Here is a 20,611-nt window from a genome sequence, read left to right on the forward strand (position 1 = left end):
AAATAAGAAAACATGGGCAGGAAACGACGAAAAACAGAACAATGAAATACGAAACATGGGAAAGATAAAAGAAGAAAACAATGAAGAGATAAAATGGAGAAGAGATAAAACGGAAGAAAAGTAATAGCAAAACTGGAACAGAAAAAGAGAAAAAACGGAACAAAAAGTGGACAACGGTACCGGAAAAGGGAAACAGAAGAGGGATAAAGTGTGTGATAGGGTAAGACGATAAATGTCAACTCTACGTTAACTCTACGACGCGTCTAATTTCGTGTTCATGCAGGGTTTGTAGTAAAACTTCAAGTTCAAACTAGTCTCAGTTAAATTCCGATTTTTAGCCCAATTTCAAGTCTAATTTAATTCAGTTCAATTTTAAGTCAAATTAAAACTCTCATTTCAAGTCCAATTTCACTTTCAATTTTATGTTCAATTTCGAATTTAATTCCAAATCTAATTTACAATCAAATTCAGATTTTAGAAGGCAATCAAAGAACCCTTTGCTATTCATTGTTCACAACCGTTAAACATTTTTGTGAGTCTCGTTCGTGCAGTTTTAAAATGGATAATTCCTCCGAGGTGAACCCGTCATGGGACGGCGTAGAAGAGGATTACACGGAAGATTTGCACTCCCCGTGAACGGTGCCGCTGCCCCGAGTGGCTATTCCGTACGCTTTGGATCACCATCATCATTACATGGAAGTTGCTCCGGCTCTTTTGGGGACGTACCCTCGGCTGCTGGATTCGATCGTCCTTCTACCGGTGATCGAAGAAATCGAACTGGAAACCGAACCTGCTGCGCTTCACATCGAGGACGTTTCCAATACAAAAAAAAACCTACTGATTCGCCAAAGTATCTACCTTACATTGTGGAGGAACCTGAAGAAAATCACTGCGAGAAAGTAAAGGAAATTGAAAACAAATGTAACGAATGTCCGGTGGAATCAAAATCCAGCGAACAACAACAACAGGAAGCAGATGGAAAATAATTTGTGATGTTTTTTTTATAAAAATACATAAATTTTCAGTCTGAATTGAAAAGATCGAAGCAAACTGTGACCGCGGACGGACATGAAATATTTTCTTGTCAAATTTTTTTGTTTTCTTTGAAGAGGAAAATTGTTCCTAAAATAAAAATTGCCAAAAGATTGCATACAGTGAATAAAATTTCGTGCCAGTTAATCCATTTTGTGGGTCATTTAGTTAGTTTGCAGTGAAACTACTAAACCGGAGGCGATGTCTGCTACGCCATGGAAGTAACAAATAATGTTCTGGATTGGATTATAAAATTATGCCGTGAATTCGTTCATCTACGCTTTGCTATCCTGCGAATTCCATCAATATACCAACAACAACAGCTAAAGCTCTTCGGACATTACACCGGAAGCATCAACGTACTAAACAGGAGAGTTCCAGAAATAGATTATGATCGTTTAGCCTGGAACCTGCGGCTCCTTGCGACATGACCACCAAGAAGCAGATAGTGTACTATCTTAGTCCATTAATTTCGGAGCGATCGTTCAACAATACCCGGAGCCAGCGTCCATAAGATTGTACTGGATCCGACGGAACACCAGAACATATTCAGTGCCTTATGTGACAGTTCACAAATTTTCAAAAAATGGAACGGATGAGAACAGAAACAGGAAATCTCGGTGAGATCGTTTTATAACTTCATTTGTTATCTGTTTGCTTTTCCTTTATTCATTTATTTCATTATTCTTCAATGTTTGACGGGTAACCAATTTATCTATGATAATATGTTTTGGTAGCTAGGTAGATGGTGTTTCATTTATTTTCAGAGAGCGAAATAAGGCGCTATAACCTTGGCCAATAACAATAGCCGGGCTTATGGTCTAAATACCATAAGTTCATCCCCGAGGGTCCGGAGTATCACTTAAACTTTATTAGCAAAGATACTCCCAACGAAACAAAGCTACAATTAATCAGAAACGGTTGGTACGAGACGTCCCCGTTTCTTCTTCCCCTGTTGATTTTGAAATGCATCTATGTATGAATAACTTATTCACACAAGATTCATTTCGTAAATTGTCTTCGCGGCAATACTTCACAGTTGGCCTGGCCGATTAAACATTTGCAATATATCACTGATATTATGCAAATGTTAATACAGACAAGAAAATAATTTGAAATATTTCTATGAATAGAAATAGTTAAAATTATTTCCAGGAATCCTTATTGTGGCTGTGATGGTATTAATAAGAATAAGAAGAATAAGAATCTAATTTACAATCAAATTCAACTTTAATTTCAAATTCAATGCCAATTCTAATTCAATTTCCGTTTGAATTAAAATTTCAAGTCCGATTCCATAAATTTCGAGTAAACCTTCCTTTCCAAATTACTCTAAATTTAAGTCCAATCCTAAATCCAAGTTTAATTCCACTTTCAGAATGAATATCAAGTAAAGCTTCAAGCCCAAATTAGTCCAAATTCAAGTCTAATATAAAGTCATGTGTCAAGGCCGAATTCAAGTCCAATTTTAGCTCTAATTTCTAGTCCAGTTCCAAGTCTTATTTCTAGTCCAATTTCTGCTTTGATTTTAGATCCAATGGCTACCGGGAATAGTTCGAAGTTTTCAACCTAATTGATGTGATTTTTGTGATTTGAAAGAGTCTGACGTGCTGTGGCATATGTGCATCGAACAATAGAAAATATACGACGACGACAAGACGACAGGGGCAGCAGTGGCAACGTGGCTATCTTTTACTGGATAAACGAAATTAAACCCAGGTCTGATACCTTGTCCAAGAATACGCCTTTTCGGAGAAGGTTGAGCGATTGAAAGCGGTCGCTGTGCAATTTTGTCTCTACTCAACTAGTTTTAAGCAAAGTTCCCAATTATTCTACCAAAAATACATCCGCTAAAAATCTAACTGCTATACTGGTATCGCAGAAAATGCTGATCTACTAGATAAGGCAGCAGTTCCACATACCATTTCTGCACTTCCAGCTCCGTAAGATCAAAATGCGATGAGTCGCACTGTTGAGGTTGACATATCTCACTCTACTATCAGCGCTCTCACTGTCCAAGTGTCCACGGGTTTTTGCAAGATAATCAGCCGACGCTTCCTGGTGTGAAGGGGATCTCCACTGAAAATTTGGAGCGACAACGGGCCGCTTTACCTCGAGAACTCGAGGAATAGTTGAAACATATCAACCAACAGCTGTCGACAGTTTCCACCAACATCAACATTAAATGGATTTTCATTTCGCCCGCAACGCCTCATATGGGCGGGACGTGGGAGCAGTTAGTCCGATCGATAAAAGCCGCTTTCGCTGGCCTTTCGGCTATCCTCGTAATGCTTTCGTTTCAAGTGATAGGAGTAGTCAACTAACGGCCAATTCACATTTATCTCATTGAAAAACGATGCGCAAGAATCGCTGACTTCCAACCACTTTCTCCTACCAAGCTCCCAAGGAGTAACACAACGTTCATGGCCATTGATAGAACGCACAGGAGCAACGAACAGAGGAACAATTAGAGGTAAATTTGGTGCCGGGTGGAAACATTAGGCCACGTAAAAGGTTTCAGATGGTATTTTTACCAAAAGCTTTCAACTACACAATTGTGCAGGCTAGAGTTGTGATGGTTAGACTGTATCCATGGAACAGTTCCGGATTATATTCAATCATTTAATTCAAAACGTTATCCAGCCATTAAAAATCTTTTGTCAAAAATGTCAAAGGAAGATTTATAGAACATTTAAATTACACAATTATCCGTACAACCGTTGTCAAACTAGCAATCAACTCAATTCGACTGATTTGAATTCGCAATTAAGCGTTATTATAAAAGACGCAGCACAAAAAACACAACGCGTCAGAGTGGCAAATTCCTACCTCCGCGCCAAGTAAAAACCAATTCACCACCGGTTTGAAAACAAATCTATCCGCGAATGGCGAATAATCCGATTTATCAAATCAGCTTCTTTCCGGTTTTTCGTCACATTTATCTTCTTCCCGATAGCCCCGATACCCCGGCGAGCAGAATCAATTCCGATGTCAGAAGCACGTCAGCTTCTTACAGCATTAACTGATTTTTCTTTCCACCCGTCGTCGTCGTCGTCGTCGTCGCCGTCGTCCCCCGGAGTGGGATTTGACATTCGCCTAACTCTAGAGCACAAGCAAGAAAAGCCAATTCTCAACTTCATTCAAATCACGTTCCCGTAGCGTAGTGCAGAAAGTCAAGCTCCGCCGCGATCCTGCCGAGCTGATCGGTCGGTCGACGGCATCCGCGTCGCGCGTCGGTTGGGTGGGGGTGAGAGTGAGCACATCATGAAAATCTAATAATACAGTAACAGCTGCATCAGCGACAGTTTTTCCAACAGCTAGCCAGGGCAGTGCCAGTGCTGTGCAGTGCCGAGGCGATTCTGCGAGAAACAAAAACATATATTTTTCTGCTGCCTCTAACTCCGCTCGCTCATAGGACTAGAGCGGAAAAATCCAGCCAAATCAAATGTTTTTGTTTCATTTCGTCCGTCTTTTGTGCCTCTGGACAGACTGGCTGGGATTGCGAAAAAGATCTCAATCGGGCTTATTAACATCTTATTTACCACAGTTTCCATCGGGCCGATAAGATGGACACTTGGCAATTCTTGGCTGTGCTCCGAAGCGGGTCATAATGAAAAGAAAACAGACCCAACTGCTTCCTGGTTTGGGAAGAGTTGGTGTAAAATGGACCATTACCTGTTATTTTTCATATATTTATAACCATGAAAAGTTATTAATTAAAGTAATTACCGAATTCTAATTGTGATTGTGATTATGATTCACCCATTTGGTGCAGTATTTGGACCGTATCTCCCAATTGTGTGCCCGAAGATTGCAGCAGTCTGACAGTACAGTGCAATGGTTGGCCATAGAAATGAGTTGATGCTGACCTCACGCTCCGACAGGACACGCTCTTCTTACACACTCACCACATTGTCTTTGCAGCAAAGTGCAACATGCCATGCAAAATAAACAAAAGGGCAAGAGCTTATTTTACTACTACGACTACGGCACGAAGCGTCAAAATTCAATAAAGCCGGGAACGGAAACGTAAGAACTTGCAGATTGCCGGCTACAGCAGCAGTAGCAGCAGTAGCAGCAGTCAGCAGCCAGCACCAAGAGGGCACGTAGAAGGATAGCCGGACAAATTAAAAATACAAACGAAGATTTTTGTCGCAGTTGAAATTGGTTGTATGTACACTGCTTAGTTGGCCAATAAAATACCCGCTTCGGACGCTACGGGCAAAATTGGTTCACAGGAACCGACAGAACGACGTGAACAAAGACAGATCCGGCAGATTGCTGTAATGAAACGACGGAAATGAATGTCCTATTTAGGTCGGAATAAAATCGCTGCGCTTATTGGCTGGTGTAATTCTGAAACACAGGAAAAATATCTGTGAGATGAGTATTGCAAGATTACACAACAGGGGGTGTAAAGGTTTGCACGCCGAAGAATCGGGTTCAAATCCCAACCCCGCAGAAGCCTCCAATCACTCAAGCAGTTAATCGGAAAATATATACACAGAAAATTCCCTGACATTAAAAAGTATTCCCTGGCAGAAAAAGTAAAAACTTAAAAGAGAAAGTTTTAAAAGTATATAAAAAGTTCAAGCTAATAAAAAGTGAAAAGTGAAATGTAAAAAATCAAGACTAACATATGAAATATAAAAAATCGACAAGTAAAACGTAAAAAGTAAGAAGAAGTAAATGGCAAAAAGTAAGACAAGAAACAGGAAAAAATTAAAGTAAAAGGATGAATAACAGGATAAAAAGCAAATGAAGAAAATTTAAAAATTAAATTTTTAAATTGACCAAACTCGTGACCTTAGTCATGACCTTTAAATGCGGTCAGGCATACATTAATATTTTTTTTTTTTGAAACGATGATTCTACAATTGATGAAGGGACGGTAAGGGAAAGTAATGAAGAAGGATTTTTTCGGGAATGAAGGGGAAGGGTGGAAAGGAAGGGGGGGGGGGGGTAATAGGTAGCTATGGTTAACAAGTTGTCGTTGTGACTCCTATCTTTTGTCCAATGCTGGAAGGTGCATGGGTCGAACCAAGCTGTAATCAGAGATCATAACCGGATTTGAACCCACAACAAATGGTTCAAATCCGGTTATGATCTCTGATTACAGCTTGGTTCGACCCATGCACCTTCCAGCATTGGACAAAAGATAGGAGTCACAACGACAACTTGTTAACCATAGCTACCTATTACCCCCCCCCTTCCTTTCCACCCTTCCCCTTCATTCCCGAAAAAATCCTTCTTCATTACTTTCCCTTACCGTCCCTTCATCAATTGTAGAATCATCGTTTCAAAAAAAAAAAATATTAAATTTTTAAAGTCATAAATAAAAAACTGAAAGTCATAAATTAAGAATCAAATTCAAAAGTAAACCAAATCAAAAATCAAAATCAAAAAATAAAGTAAAAAATTAAAAAATAAATTCATGAACAAATATAAGTCTTCTTACCTCGGAGACACCGATTTGAATCGATCATACATTCTAACATAGTTTATAAACAGTGTTCGCAGTCCTCTTGTAAAAATCAAAATCAAAAGAGTCATAGAGGAGTTAAAAAGTCGTCAGGAAAGTATCAAAAGTAGCCAAAAAAGCGTCACGAAAGAATTAATAGACTATCAAAAAAGGGCCAAAAAAGAGGTTAAAATACTCAACAAAATGTCAAAGAAGATCAACAATTAATCAGTGTCAAAAATAAATTTGAAAAAACTCGAAAATGTTAGAACATATAAAAAATCAAACGAGTTAAAGAAAACAAAAAAGGGGTCAAAAGTGAGATAAAAAATTAGTCAAAATAGGTCCAAAAACCTGTAAAAAAGTCAAAGACGTTTTGATCCGAAAGAGTTTCGAAATCTGTCCGAGGTTCGAACATACGACGACTGGCTCATTAGACTTCAAAAGAGTTAAAGAAAGATTTAAAATAGGTCAGTCAGCAAGTAAGAAAAGGTTAAGAAGGAGTCAAAAATGACACGCAAACGAGAAAGAAATTGTAAAATTTAAAAAAAAGTTGGAAAATTGGATAAGAGTTGAAAAGCAGCCACAAAAGCGTCATTATGGAGAAAGTCAACGAGAATCATAGAAGAAACGAAGAATCATAGAAGAATGGAAAAAACTCAAATAAAATTCAAAGAAGGGCCAACAATAAGGCCATTGCAAATTATTGTTAAAGTTTTTGTCACCCTCTGACACAAAAGAGTCAGAAAAGAATCAAAATAAAACCAACAAAAGGCTAAATACCTCAAAGGGTCGAAAATGAGACACAGTCTTAACCAGTGAGTGAGAAATTTAAAAATATCAAAAATGGAGTCGCAAACGAGTTGAAAGAAGCGGAAAAAATTAAAGAAGTCCGAAAAGAGTGAAAAGAGAATCAAAAAAAGGGCAAATGAAATATAACTAAGTTAAGAAAACTCAAAAAAGAGTTGAAAAAGAGTCAAATAAAGGTCAATAGAGTGTCAAACAAATGTTAAAGAGTGCCAAAAAAGAGTCCAGCAAAACTTACAAAGCAGTCAAAGAGTAACAAAAATTCAAAACAATCAAATAAGATTAAAATAAAAGTCGAATAGATTTAAAAAATAAGAGGTCAATGCTGGTTTAGTGGTTATTATTCACGCCTCTCACCCCGAGGACCAGGGCACAAATCCTAACCCCAACGAGAGGTCACGAATAACTCACAGAGTCGTAAAAGAGTAATACAGAGCCTACTGGCTTAAAACAATCTGAAAAGTCAAAAGGGAGTCAAAAAGAAGTCACGAAGTAGCGTTTTGAAAATAAGTCAGAGTCATAAAAAAAACAAAAAAAAAGACTAAAAAAGCAAAAAAGAGTCAAAAGCGTGTCAAAAAGTTAAACGTTTTATATACTTTTATTTTAATGTGGTTTTGACGTTTGGTCATTCACTAATAATTGAAAGCTAAAATTTTTAAGACTCTTTATAATTTTCAACCATATTACTTTTTAACTCATTTGTGACTCTTTTTTGATTTTTTTTTTTACATTTTACTTGACTTGAAGAGAAGCAAAAAATTGTCGAAAAAAATTAAAAAATAGAATCACAAAAAGTCCAAAAAGTATCAAAAACTCAAAAAAAAACCTGATTTAATCCACCCAGTGGTGAAAGGAACCTTTGTTATACAGTCTTACTTGCAATTTGAGATAGAAATCGACACGTTTGGTTTACATGAAATTTTTGGAAATTGAATAAGTTTACAAAATTTGAACCAGATAAAAGCACAGAAGCACTTATAATTTTTGATAGTTTCTTTTCTCATGAAATTGCTGAGTAAGTTGTTATTAATGAGGGTAAGTGCAAGTAAAAGTAGTAAAGGTCTAGTTAATAGATTTTTGAACCATGCATAATTTCCTGTAACGCCATTCTATTTGATTCACAACAATAAAGTTTTCTTGAATAAATTTCATCAATTTTTATGAACCTTCGGTTACTCACGTTGTTGTATTTTGTACACCATATGTAGGTTTTTGAATGCCATATTGTTATATAGTTACAAATCGTATGTTACGTATATACTAACGTATATTCTTCAATAAACTTGTTATGAGCAAAATGTCAGAATTATTCAATGCATTAATACTTTAAATTGTTAGGAAAATAGATTAGCAAAATTCGACATCACAGAAACGAAGCAAGTAGAATGTGAGGTGTACCGCAATTGGCCCCAACTGGAATTTTCTTTCGTTTCTTCATATGGAAAAATGGTGTCTGTGTGCAGCAAAACTACCAGCAAATGTAAAATGTTTAAAATGTATCCATCTGTTGGTAGTCGAGTAATTCGGGGTCAAAATCAGGGTATTTTTTATAATCAAAGTTCTACAGTTCGTAAACAAGCAAATATAGAGGTATACTATATTTAGCAAAGTTGTGTATTTTTATTATTTATACAACTTTGTAATACATGAAAAAGTCATACAACAATTACAAAAAGAGCTAAAATAGAAAAACTGATTTTTCAAATTCATATACAATAAATAAGATCTCTTCGTTGAAGACATAGAAGGTTACTGTCTTCAGCAAAATTTCTTATAATAATATGCTCTAAAACTTTGCAGAACACATCAATGTGTTATATTGAAACTGAAGGAAAATAATTTTTTTATTTCACTTTTAGGGGGATTAATCAAAATTCAAATTCTACCAGACGATAGAGCTTTCAATTTCAAGAAACTCTTCCAAAGGTTCGATAAACTTAAAACCAAGTTTTCCTAGTCAAAACTCTAGTGCGCACGTTTTCTTTGGTTTTGAGTTATTGTGCGCGCGAGTAACTGTGCTATAAAAGTTGGCGCGAGTGTTCGAGGGTTAATATCTTTTGACCGGTAAAACCAATTGTTATGAAATTTTGCATATATATTCGTAGTGTGAAAACCTCTCGTTTGATATTAAAATAATTGAAATTAGGTTATTTTTCTTGGTTAAAATCATTATAAATTATTGTTAATTTTAGTGTGGTGTATTGATATACTCATAACTTTCAAATTAAAGATCCAATCAAAAAACCATTCAATAGTGATCTATCCGGCTATATTACCTGCCAAATGAAACTAATAGCACGTAAATCGGTTTGGCCATCTTTGAGAAACAGGCGATCATTTGAACCTTGTCAAAACTGGTTTTTTAAGCATAACTTTTAAACCACTTGTTTGTTTTCAATAAAAATTGGCGTGAAGTTTAGCGATAGTAAGAGCTTTTATTTGGTACTAAGATCGATGAAATCGGTTATGTGGTCCCGGAGAAAACCGTGTCACGTAATTTTCACATTTTTGCTTATAACTTTTAAACTAAAAGTCAGACCACGAAAGCATTTAATAGTGATATACTAGGTAAAAATACCTTTCAAATAAAAGTTATAGCAGACGAATCGGTTCAGCCATCTCCGAGAAATAGGCGATTGAAAATTGAAGCGCACACACATACACACATACACACACACAGACATTGCTCATTCGTCGAACCTGATCGATTGCTATATGTGACACGGCCCTCCGGGCCTAAGATCGACTTCGTGTTTTTCGACCAATTCCTAAACCTTTGTTATATAGTACTAGCTGACCCGACAAACTTCGTATTGCCACTAATTAACCTGTGTTGTACATAAATCACGAATCTCGGATGATCTTTGTCACTTCTCGAGTTTTGCAAGCCCCTCAGTGGGCGGCGCTTCCGACGGCGGGTCACCGGCAACACTCGCGACCGGCTCGTCCTGAATGATCTAGTGTTACTATAGATAGTTTTTGTGGTCTTGTTATTGATTAATGTTTTATGGAAGAGTCTCGAATTTCTCGAGTTGGATTAGTTTTTGAGTTTCGCAAAAATTTCTGTTTTATTTGTATGAGAGTCCATATCCCCCTACCACAGGGGTGAGAGGTCTCTAACTATCATAAAATAAATTCAAGACTCAAAAATCTCCTACATGCTAAATTTGGTTCCATTTGCTTGATTAGTACTCAAATTATAAGGAAATTTGTATTTCATTTGTATGGGAGCCCACCCTCTTAAAAGGGAAAGGGGTCGTAATACACCACAGAAAAAAAATTCTGCCATCTAAAACTCTCACATGCCAAATTTGGTTCCATTTGCTTGATTAGTTCTAAAGTTATGAGCAAATTTGTATTTCGTTTGAATGGGAGCCCCCCCCCCTCCTAAAAAGGTAAGAAGTCCTAATTCATAATGGGAAAAATGGTTGCCTCCAAAAACACCCACATGCCAAATATGGTTCCATTTGCTTGATTAGTTCTCGAATTATGAGGAAATTTGTATTTCATTTGTGTAGAAGCCCCCCCTCTTGAAGTGTGGAAGGGTCCTAATTCACCGTAGAAAATATTTTTGCCTCCAAAAACCTCCACATGCCGCATTTGGTTCTATTTGCTTGATTAGTTCTCGAGTTATGGGGAAATTTGTATTTCATTTGTATTGGAGCCCCCCCTCCTAATGTGGGAAGAGGTCCTAATTCATCACAGAAAAAATTCTTGCCTCCAAAAACACCTACACGCCAAATTTGGTTCCATTTGCTGGATTAGTTCTCGAGTTATGAGGAAATTTGTATTTCGTTTGTATAGGACTCCCCCTCCTAAAGTGGGGAGGGGTCCCAATTCATCATTGAAAAAAAAATTGTCTCCAAAAACACACACATGCCAAATTTGGTTCAATTCGCTTGATTAGTTCTCGAGTTATGCAGAAATTTGTGTTTCATTTCTATGGGAGCCGAATGGACGAGAACAGCTTCCCCAGGAAGCTCATCAAACTGATTAAATCTACGATGGATGGTACGCAGTGCTGTGTTCGGATTTCGGGTGGATTGTCAAGTTCATTCGAATCACACAGAGGGCTTCGTCAAGGTGATGGTCTTTCATGCCTGCTGTTCAACATAGCGCTACAAGGTGTTATGAACCGAGCGGATATCAACACGCGGGGCACGATATTCAACAAATCTAGTCAATTCGTCTGCTTTGCCGATGACATGGATATTATCGGCAGAACATCTGTGGCGGTGGCTGAACAGTACACCAGACTAAAGCGCGAAGCAGAAAAGATTGGGTTAAAGGTAAATACGTCTAAAACAAAGTACATGCTGGCCAGCGGAACCGAGGCCGAACGACACCGCTTGGGCAGTAGTATATTGATCGACGGCGATGAGTTTGAGGTAGTCGATGAATTTGTCTACCTTGGCTCACTGGTAACGGCGGACAATGATACCAGCCGTGAGATTCGGAGGCGTATTATCAGCGGAAGTCGTGCTTACTATGGGCTCCACAAGCAATTGCGGTCGAGCAGACTAAGTCCCCGTACAAAGTGCACCCTGTATAAGACGCTTATTAGACCGGTTGTTCTCTACGGGCATGAAACATGGACAATGCTCGAGGAGGACCTGCGAGTGCTCGGAGTTTTCGAACGACGAGTGCTAAGAACGATCTTCGGCGGCGTACAGGAGAACGGAGTATGGAGGCGGAGGATGAACCATGAACTCGCACAGCTCTATGGCGAACCCAGTATCCAGAAGGTGGCTAAAGCTGGACGGATGCGATGGGCAGGGCATGCTGCAAGAATGCCGGACAACTACCCTGCAAAGATGGTGTTCGCCTCAAATCCGGTAGGAACAAGACGACCAGGAGCGCAGCGAGCAAGATGGTTAGACCAGGTGGAGCGAGATCTGGCGGAGAGTACTCGGTGTCCGAGGAATTGGAGAGCGGTAGCCCTCAACCGAGTTACATGGAGAAATTTTGTTCAACAGGCTTTGTCTTAGGACGGCAAGCCACCTAAGTAAGTAAGTAAGTTCTATGGGAGCCCCCCCTCTTAGTGGGGGAGGGGTCTCTAACCATCATTAAAACCTTTCCTGGCCCCAAAAACCTCTACATGCAAATTTTCACGCCGATTGGTTCAGTAGTTTTTGATTCTATAAGGAACACAGGACAGACAGACAGAAATCCATTTTTATAGGTATAGATAACAAAGGTAAAAATATAGTCATAAAACGATCAAATTACATCAAAGATTGTGGTAACGATTAACGTATTTTGAGCTTCCAGTTTCGACTTTAAATACAAGACAGTTTAGACCATTGGCCTAAAACTTTAGAACTGAAGTTAGATTAGATTAGGCTTTAGATTTATGATTTTGGACTTTCGATTTCAGAGACTTTTCGTCTCTTTTCCGACGCTTCTTCTATTGATTTTTATTCTTTTTTCAATTTAAATAGAATTTTTAATTTTTTTTTTCAACCATATCTTGTTTGATTATTTTATGACCATTTTTAAGCACTTTTTGATTGTTTTTGACCCATTTTTGTCTCCTTTCAGACTCTTGCTCAACTCTGTTTTGATTTCTTTTGGTATTTCATTTACATTTTCTGATTCTGATTCTGATTTTTTTGAGTTTTTTACACTTTTTTTGATTCGATTTTGTCTCTTTTCTGACTCTTTTTAAACTATTTGCCGACTTCTTTTTGCTTTTTCTGTCTTTTTTGACTACTTTTAAACTTTTTCCAATTATTTTTCGACACACTTAACTCAAAATTAAAACAAAGTAAGGCCATTGCAAATAATTTTGAAAGTTTTTGTCACCCCCCCCCCCCCCCCTTGGAAATTGGCTTGAAAAATCGAGGGGCAAAAAAAAAATTTGCAGGATTTGAGTTAATTTTTAGTCATAAAATCAATTGTCTGTGGGTTCTTCAGCCTGAAAAACACGAAAAATGAGTGTACGAGTTGAGGTAATGCTTCTAGCACGAAACAGAAATGGTAATTCGAACAACGGAATTTCCGAAAATCGGCCGAAAAATTTTTCGTCTTTTTTTTGTAGATTTTTGCATGGAAAATAATAACGTATATATTAAAAGCAAGAATAGATTTGGTTTTCACGTTTAAACTTTAAGTAAAAATGCCTAAAATCAATTTTTTTTTTTGCTCAATTAAAAAAATCTCTTTGTTTTGTTTTCGCCCCCCCCCCCCTTCAGTGGCCCAACACCGGAAGTACAAAAACTTTTTTAAATATTTGTAATGGCCTAAATAGTTATTAACAATTATGCGTCAAAAAGAGCCAAAAAAGTGTCAAAAAAGAAACAAAAATTGGAAGAGCCAGAAAATGGTCAATAATGGCGATTAAGAAAGATTCAAAAAAGTGTAAAAAAGAGTCGCAGAAGAATAAAAAAATCCAAAAATAATCTACAAAAAGTCTGCAAACAGTCAAAACAAGATTAGAAAATATCCAAAGAATGCCAAAAAAATAAAAAATGAATCAAAAACTTGAAAAAGAATCAAAACATGGTCAATTAAAAAAGAACCTAAAGTGTTTGGAGCGTCTTAGTAGAATACAAAACCTGGAAATTAAATAAAAAGAAAAGTTTTCTTTTTATTTAATTTCCAGACCTAAAGATAGGTTCATTACAAGTAAAAATATGTCAAAAAAGCTTCAAAATATTATCAAATAAATCAAACGAACAAGATACAAAAAAAGTCAAAACAAAAACAAAAAAATAGGTTTAAAAAGTACAAATAGTCTAAGAAGAGTCAAAAAAGTGCCTAAAACAGAGTCAAAAAAGGAAAATTTTGAAAAAAACAAAAGTAGTCTATTTTAAAAAAGAATCAAATGCGAGTTGAATAATCAAGAAAAACTATAAAAGAGTCAAACATGAGTCAATAACGAGTCAAAAGTTTAAAAAAAGTAAAAAGGTGCTAAAAATACTTGAAAAAAGTTGTAGGCGGTACTTTGTGGTGGAAAACGTAAGACACCGATCTTTCAGCAACGCGTACTGGTGCAGAGCTTTAAAGCTGCAATTTTTAGTTCTAGTTTAGTTTCTAGTTTATATTTTATTTAGCTTACATTTTCAATGTTTCTGTTTCTATAGGTTAGGCCTTCTTTGTTCCGACTATCCAACTGTCTTGCTTGCTGTCTTGTCTATTTTCACAATTTCCAATGTATTATTTCAAATATTTTTATTTATATTTATTTATATTATATGTATATTAGTCTCTTAACCTTTTGCTATTTCTAACTTTTCAAAAACTTCCCGTTTGCTGTACACTATAATTTTATTACTTCTATATATCGAATTTTTAGTTTTCAACTTCTATCAACTTTCAACTTTCTTATTTCAACACGAAATGACTTTTCACTTTTCTTCTGTCACACTTTCTTTCCTTACTAATTTATTATCTCTACCTCTGAAACGAGCAGCGCTGTCGAGCTGACAGTCGCGACCAACTTTGCGAAAGGGCGAACCGGTACTCACTTATGTCGACTGCAAAGTGGGTGCGTCGACTAAAGTTTAAAAATAGTCAAAAAAAGTACAAAAAAGGCAAAAAAATCGGCAAATAAAAAAAAGAGTCAAAAAAGAAGTTTTAAAAGAGTCAGAAAAGGTGCAAAAAGAAATCAAAACAGAGTCGAATAAGAGTCTAAAAGGAGTCAAAAACAACCCAAAAAGTGCTAAAAAATTGTCATAAACCAATCAGATAAGATGTAACAAAGAGTACTAAATCTAAAAGAATCAAAAAACAGTAGAAGAAGCGGCAAAAAGAGACTAAAAGTCTCTGAAATCGAGAGTCTAAAATCAAAAGCCCAAAGTATAGAGTCTGAAGCTTAAGTTCTAAAGTTTAAAACCGTTGGTCTGTCTGTCTTGTATCTAAAATCGAAAATACAAGGTTAAAATTCATCAATCGTTCACCACAAGTCGTGAGTTAAAAGACTAAAATTTACTTCTGAATGCTAGAGGTCTAAAACAAAGTACACGTCGAATGATAATGTTCTAAAACTGACAGACGGAAATCGAAGCACAAAGTCGCTAACCGCAAGCCGTAAGTCGCAAAGATAAAGTTGATACGACACAAACTACAAATATAGAATCGCAAGTCCAAAGTTCATAAGGAAAAGTCGAAAATTGGTAATCAGTCAAATATCACAAGTGATAAGTCGTAAGTCGTAAGTCACAAGCGGACATTTATCAATCAATCGACAATCTACAATTGACATCTAGTTAAAAGTTAAAACTCACAAATTGAAACGTCGAAAGTCTAAAATCGAAACTCAAAAGCCGCAATAGTAAAATTGATAATTGGAGAACCGCAAATTGCAGCTCCAAAGTTCGAGGACTGATGTCCAAACTCGAGGGTCGAAAGTTGATAGTCGTAATTCGAAAATCATACGTCGCAAGTCGTAAGCCACAAGTTGCAAATTATAAACAGGCCCGTAAATTGGAATTTTGAGGGTGAGTCGAAAATCTAAATGCCAAATTTTGAAAATTGTGAATATACAAAACTAAAGTTGAAAGTTTGAAGACGGACATCGAAAGTCGAAAGGCAATCAGTGAATTCTAAATAAATTCTAGATTTTATATTTATGACTGTTCCGTAAGATTTTGTTTTTTTCTGCATTGCTATATGCAACATTATCTATAGGTTACATGCATTAAGCCTACAATTTTTAAATAGGATTAAAACTCTCAAGTGTACCACCAATTATATCACAGATAGAAATTTTGATTCCACTCTTCCCTGAGAGCATGATTTCGTTTGTTCTCGCACAAAAAAAAATCAACATCCAAAAAGTTTCTCCTTTTATAGCCGGAAGACACACCTTCATTTTCATACTCACCTGATGCAGGAAGGATAGGAAGATTCCTACGTCGATGAAAACTTTTGATATGTTAAACGGTTTCCAATCCTCTCATCCGTTTCTCGTCTCTCTCTACGGTTGCGGATACGATGGTGTAGTTTCCGGTTCGGTCAGGGAAAGTCCATCATTAAAACTATCTCCAAAACTATCTACCACCACTATCAGCCAACGGTGCGAGATGGAAGAGAAGTGTTTCAAAGTTTGCGATATTCGCCTCAGGTGAAATTTTTCAATTTGACGGCAAGGAAAGGTCAGTACGGAACAGACTATCTAGATAGTTGTGTTGATAGTGAAACTAGAATCTAGGTGGATTTGCTGGGAGGGGGGGAGGTGTTATCAGGACGATGCTAGGGCATACAGTTAGGGTTCATCAGGCAATTGACTCAAATTTTATTAACATTTATTTTATAAGAGATTAAATGGAAATAAATTCTATTTTAATTGGTCCAAATGGATTCAACAAATCTGTTACAAATGAAGGTTGTTTTCCATACTCTAATTATCATTTAATTTTGTAGGACTGAAATAATTACATCAAACTCAAAAGAAACATCATTCGATTCCATCATCATACATATTTAAATGCAAATCGATAATTTTGATACCGTTTGATTGCGATTCTAAGGAACGAGTCCTACATCACAAGATCACAACGGCAACAGAGAAAAGGGCATGCAAAGTATCAAACTTTGTTCCGTTGACTCTTGAACTCTCGGTGTCACCGGTACACAAATCGGTGGCCTGAAGGTATCTTTTTTGCAATGCACAGGATGAGATTACCAGCAGATAATCCCCCGGCAGAGAGCCGGAAAGGGAAACAAACCAAAGCAGCAGAAGAATGCTTCTTCGGTGGTCCACCGGCCGGCCAGGTAGCAGCAAACCAACCGCAATATGAGCAGAAAAGATGGCGAAAGGAAAACATTTTCCCTACCCGGCCGGGTCGGGTGGCCGGTGTAAAATCACGGCAACGAAGGAAACGATAATAAAGCAATAAAATCTATTTTATATTAATGGCCTTGGTAAAGGCTTCCCCGCCAGTTTCCGGCAGTCGGTTCTATTGTATCGGTTGAAACAGTTCTACAGTGGACAATGCGGTCCGCTACTGGGGAGTATTTAGACGACATGAAACTACTTTAAATTGGCATTGAGGTCTCCCCTTAAGAACCATTTGCTTACAAACTTTGAGACAATTCCGAAGTTCAACGCTCATTATCAGATGCAGATTCAGATGAAAGTACAGTGCACGCAATTTCGGTGCAATCAAACCCTATACCGAAAGCTTTAGTAAATTCTCTTTCTTTGCATACGAAAAGACTAAACAGTAGAATATCATCTTCCTCTCCGCTTTTCAGGTCCGTTCGTGGTTCTGCTGCCGCAGAACACAGATATTTCCCATGTACGGAACCTCCAAGATAGGCGAACAAATTCAATTTATCCTGAATGGTCCAGAAAATGCAAGCAAGGGCTAGCAGCGAAACAGCATCCAGCAACAGGGTCCTTTTCCTGCGGGCCTGCTTTTCCTGTCTGTTTATTTTGATAGTATTTATACGCGCCTTTTTGCTCCCTGTTTACATTTCGTTTTAAGAACATTTTCCAACCGTTCGCTTCGGTGCTTTCACGCCGCAGAAGCAACCAGCGGTACCAAGAGGCAGGGGCCGCAGCGGCAGCAGCGAGCGGCTATTCATTCTCAGTCCGTGATTCCGTGGTCCCTTCGGGGACCGAAATGCAATTTATCCAACTCTTCATCGGAAGAGGAAAAACAATTTCAAAGCTATTACTACCTGAAGCGAACGTTGTTTCGAACTGAGTAAAAGTTCAGCGAGTGGAGCAGCAGAGGCTGAAAGGCGCTTTGATGATTTCGATTGATTCAACAGGACTACGAGACTGAGACTGAGATGATAATTCATTTGCTCAGATTGATACCTTTTCATTGTTCGAAAATCTCAGCACGTTGAAAACAGAAGCCATTGAAGCCTTATTCATCCGCATGAATGACAATCCATAAATATTAGCAGCAAACAAAGTGGACAAGTCATAACAATTCCCGAGATAACACACATTGTGTCGACATCCTAATGCGTGCAAGAATAAAACTGGCCTTGTCTGGCCAGGCCTGGCCTGTGGCAGCAATAGCAGCCGGAAGCCGAAGAATCTTATCTGCTGGGAAAATATGAGACGCTGCCTAGCTTACACTCCTTTCAGTACGATCCGAACGAGCGAATCAAATTTTTAGAAAGTTGCCACAGTAGAAATGGGCCCGCAGCTGAAGGCCACAGCAATAGGTAGGTACCTACTTGTCTCGTTTGTAAAAGAGACAAAACGGCAGCACTGTGAGAAACATATTTTCCGGAGGCTATTTTTCTTGTGGTGGCCACTTCCTGAGAAGATGAGGTGTGCAATGTGTTTTTATGACAATGCGCTATAGCAGCGCACGTTCGGATAAGAGAGCATGTGGAAAACTTTTACTTCCTTCAGCAGCCTTTAGCCCCTCCGGATATGGCCGTGCGAGACGACGTCGATGGCCAGACAGCGAACTTCAGCAGCCATCTCCGGACAAGAATAGTGAAAAGACGTTAATTCTAGTGGCCAAGATAAGGAGGCTGTCAGCAGGAAAACTATTGGCTAGGATGAGCTTCCGCTTCGGAATATGAGCCGCTACAGCCTATACGGGGGGTGATGTGAACGGACAGCCACATCTGCAACTGGACAGCCGATTGAATGAAGGAATTTTGGGCACTTTTTCTCGTTTGCAAAAAGTTGGTATAATTAAAATGTTACCCCCTGGAAAGTTTCGTGTAATTGAAAACATAAAAGTGTAGAAAAAATTTAAAGAAATATGATCAATAAAGATGGAAACGAAGACTGTAAAAGACAAGACTGAGCATTCTGGTTAAAATCTCCGGACAGGAAATGCTCCCAAGAGAAGCATAAGCCAAATTGTGCTACAGACCCGTTCGCACTGGAAGGTGTGGAGCGTGCTCAACCGGGTAAAAATGCATCCTTTCCATACTATAGGTCCAAGAGCTGCTGCCTGCGAATAAACCTAAGCGGTTTGAGTTTTGCACGTGGAGGCGAACCCCTCTCGTTCTTCTTCTTCAGCATGTAGCCGGAGTGACTCGTGCTGTTTCAAGCACTCGGTTTCCATTCAACTCGGTCTTGGGCCACTCGTCGCCAATTTCCTTGTCGTCTCAGAAGCCGCAAATCGCTTTCGACCTGGTCGAGCCATCGTGCACGTTGGGCCCTTTGTTCCTGGTGCCGGTGGGGTTCTGGAAGAGGACTATTTTCGTCGCACTGTCGTCCGGCATCCCTACGACGTGTCCGGCCCACCGTAGCCTGCTAACTTTCGCTAGATGTACGGTGGGAGTCTCCCGAAGCAGTGCCTGTAGCTCGTGATTCATACGCCTCCGCCACTCTCCGCTTTCAGTTTGTACTGCGCCAAATGTCGTCCGCAGCACTTTCCGCTCGAACACGGCAAGGGCGCGTATGTCCTCCGTGAGCAGCGTCGCGGCTTCAAGTCCATAAAGAACTACCGGTCTAATAAGGGGTTTGTACATTGTTAGCTTCGTGCGGCGTATGCTTCCTGATCGTAGCGTTTTGCGAAGGGCAAAGTTGGATGTGCCGCTGGATCTGCTTACTAGTGTTGTTGTCCGCGGTCACCAGCGATCCCAAATACACGAACTCCTCTACCACTTCTAGTTCGTCGCCGTCAACGGTTACCGTCCGTGGGAGACGCGCATTTGTTTCCTTTGAGCCTCTTCCTTTCATGTATTTGATCTTCGGTGCATTTATTTTCAGCCCAATTCTCCTAGACTCCGCTTTCAGTCTGACGTAGATTACCTCCGCCGTCGCAAAGTTCCTGGCTATGATATCGAAGTCATCTGCAAAGCCTAGTAGTTGGCTACCCTTGGTAAAAATCGTGCCTCTCGTTTCGACGCCCGCTCGTTGGATCACCCCCTCAAGAGCGATGTTGAACAGCATGCAGGATAAACCGTCACCTTGTCTCAACCCGTCTCGAAGGGACTCGAGAGTGTCCCAGAGATGCGTACGAGACACGTCAGTCGCGTCAGTTTGTCTGGAAAACCGTGTTCGTGCATTATCTGCCATAGCGTGTCTCGATCGACTGTATCGTATGCTGCTTTGAAATCAATAAAGATGTGATGCGTGGGCACTTTGTACTCCCGACATTTTTGCAAGATTTGTCGGATGGTATAAATTTGGTCTGTAGTTGCGCGAGCCCCCATGAAACCCGCCTGATAATTCCCTACGAAACCTTGTGCTATCGGTGACAACCGGCGTAACAGGATCTGGTAAAGTACCTTGTATGCGGCGTTTTCCAGCGTAATACCGCATTAGTTGCAGCAGTCTAGCCGATCACCCTTTTGGTAGATGGGACAAACCACTCCTTCCATCCATTCCTCCGGTAGCTTTTCCTCTGCCGGAAGGCGGACCTTCCCCGCGGTTTT

Source organism: Sabethes cyaneus, chromosome 1, assembly GCF_943734655.1.
Source record: "Sabethes cyaneus chromosome 1, idSabCyanKW18_F2, whole genome shotgun sequence".
Lineage (NCBI taxonomy): Eukaryota > Metazoa > Arthropoda > Insecta > Diptera > Culicidae > Sabethes > Sabethes cyaneus.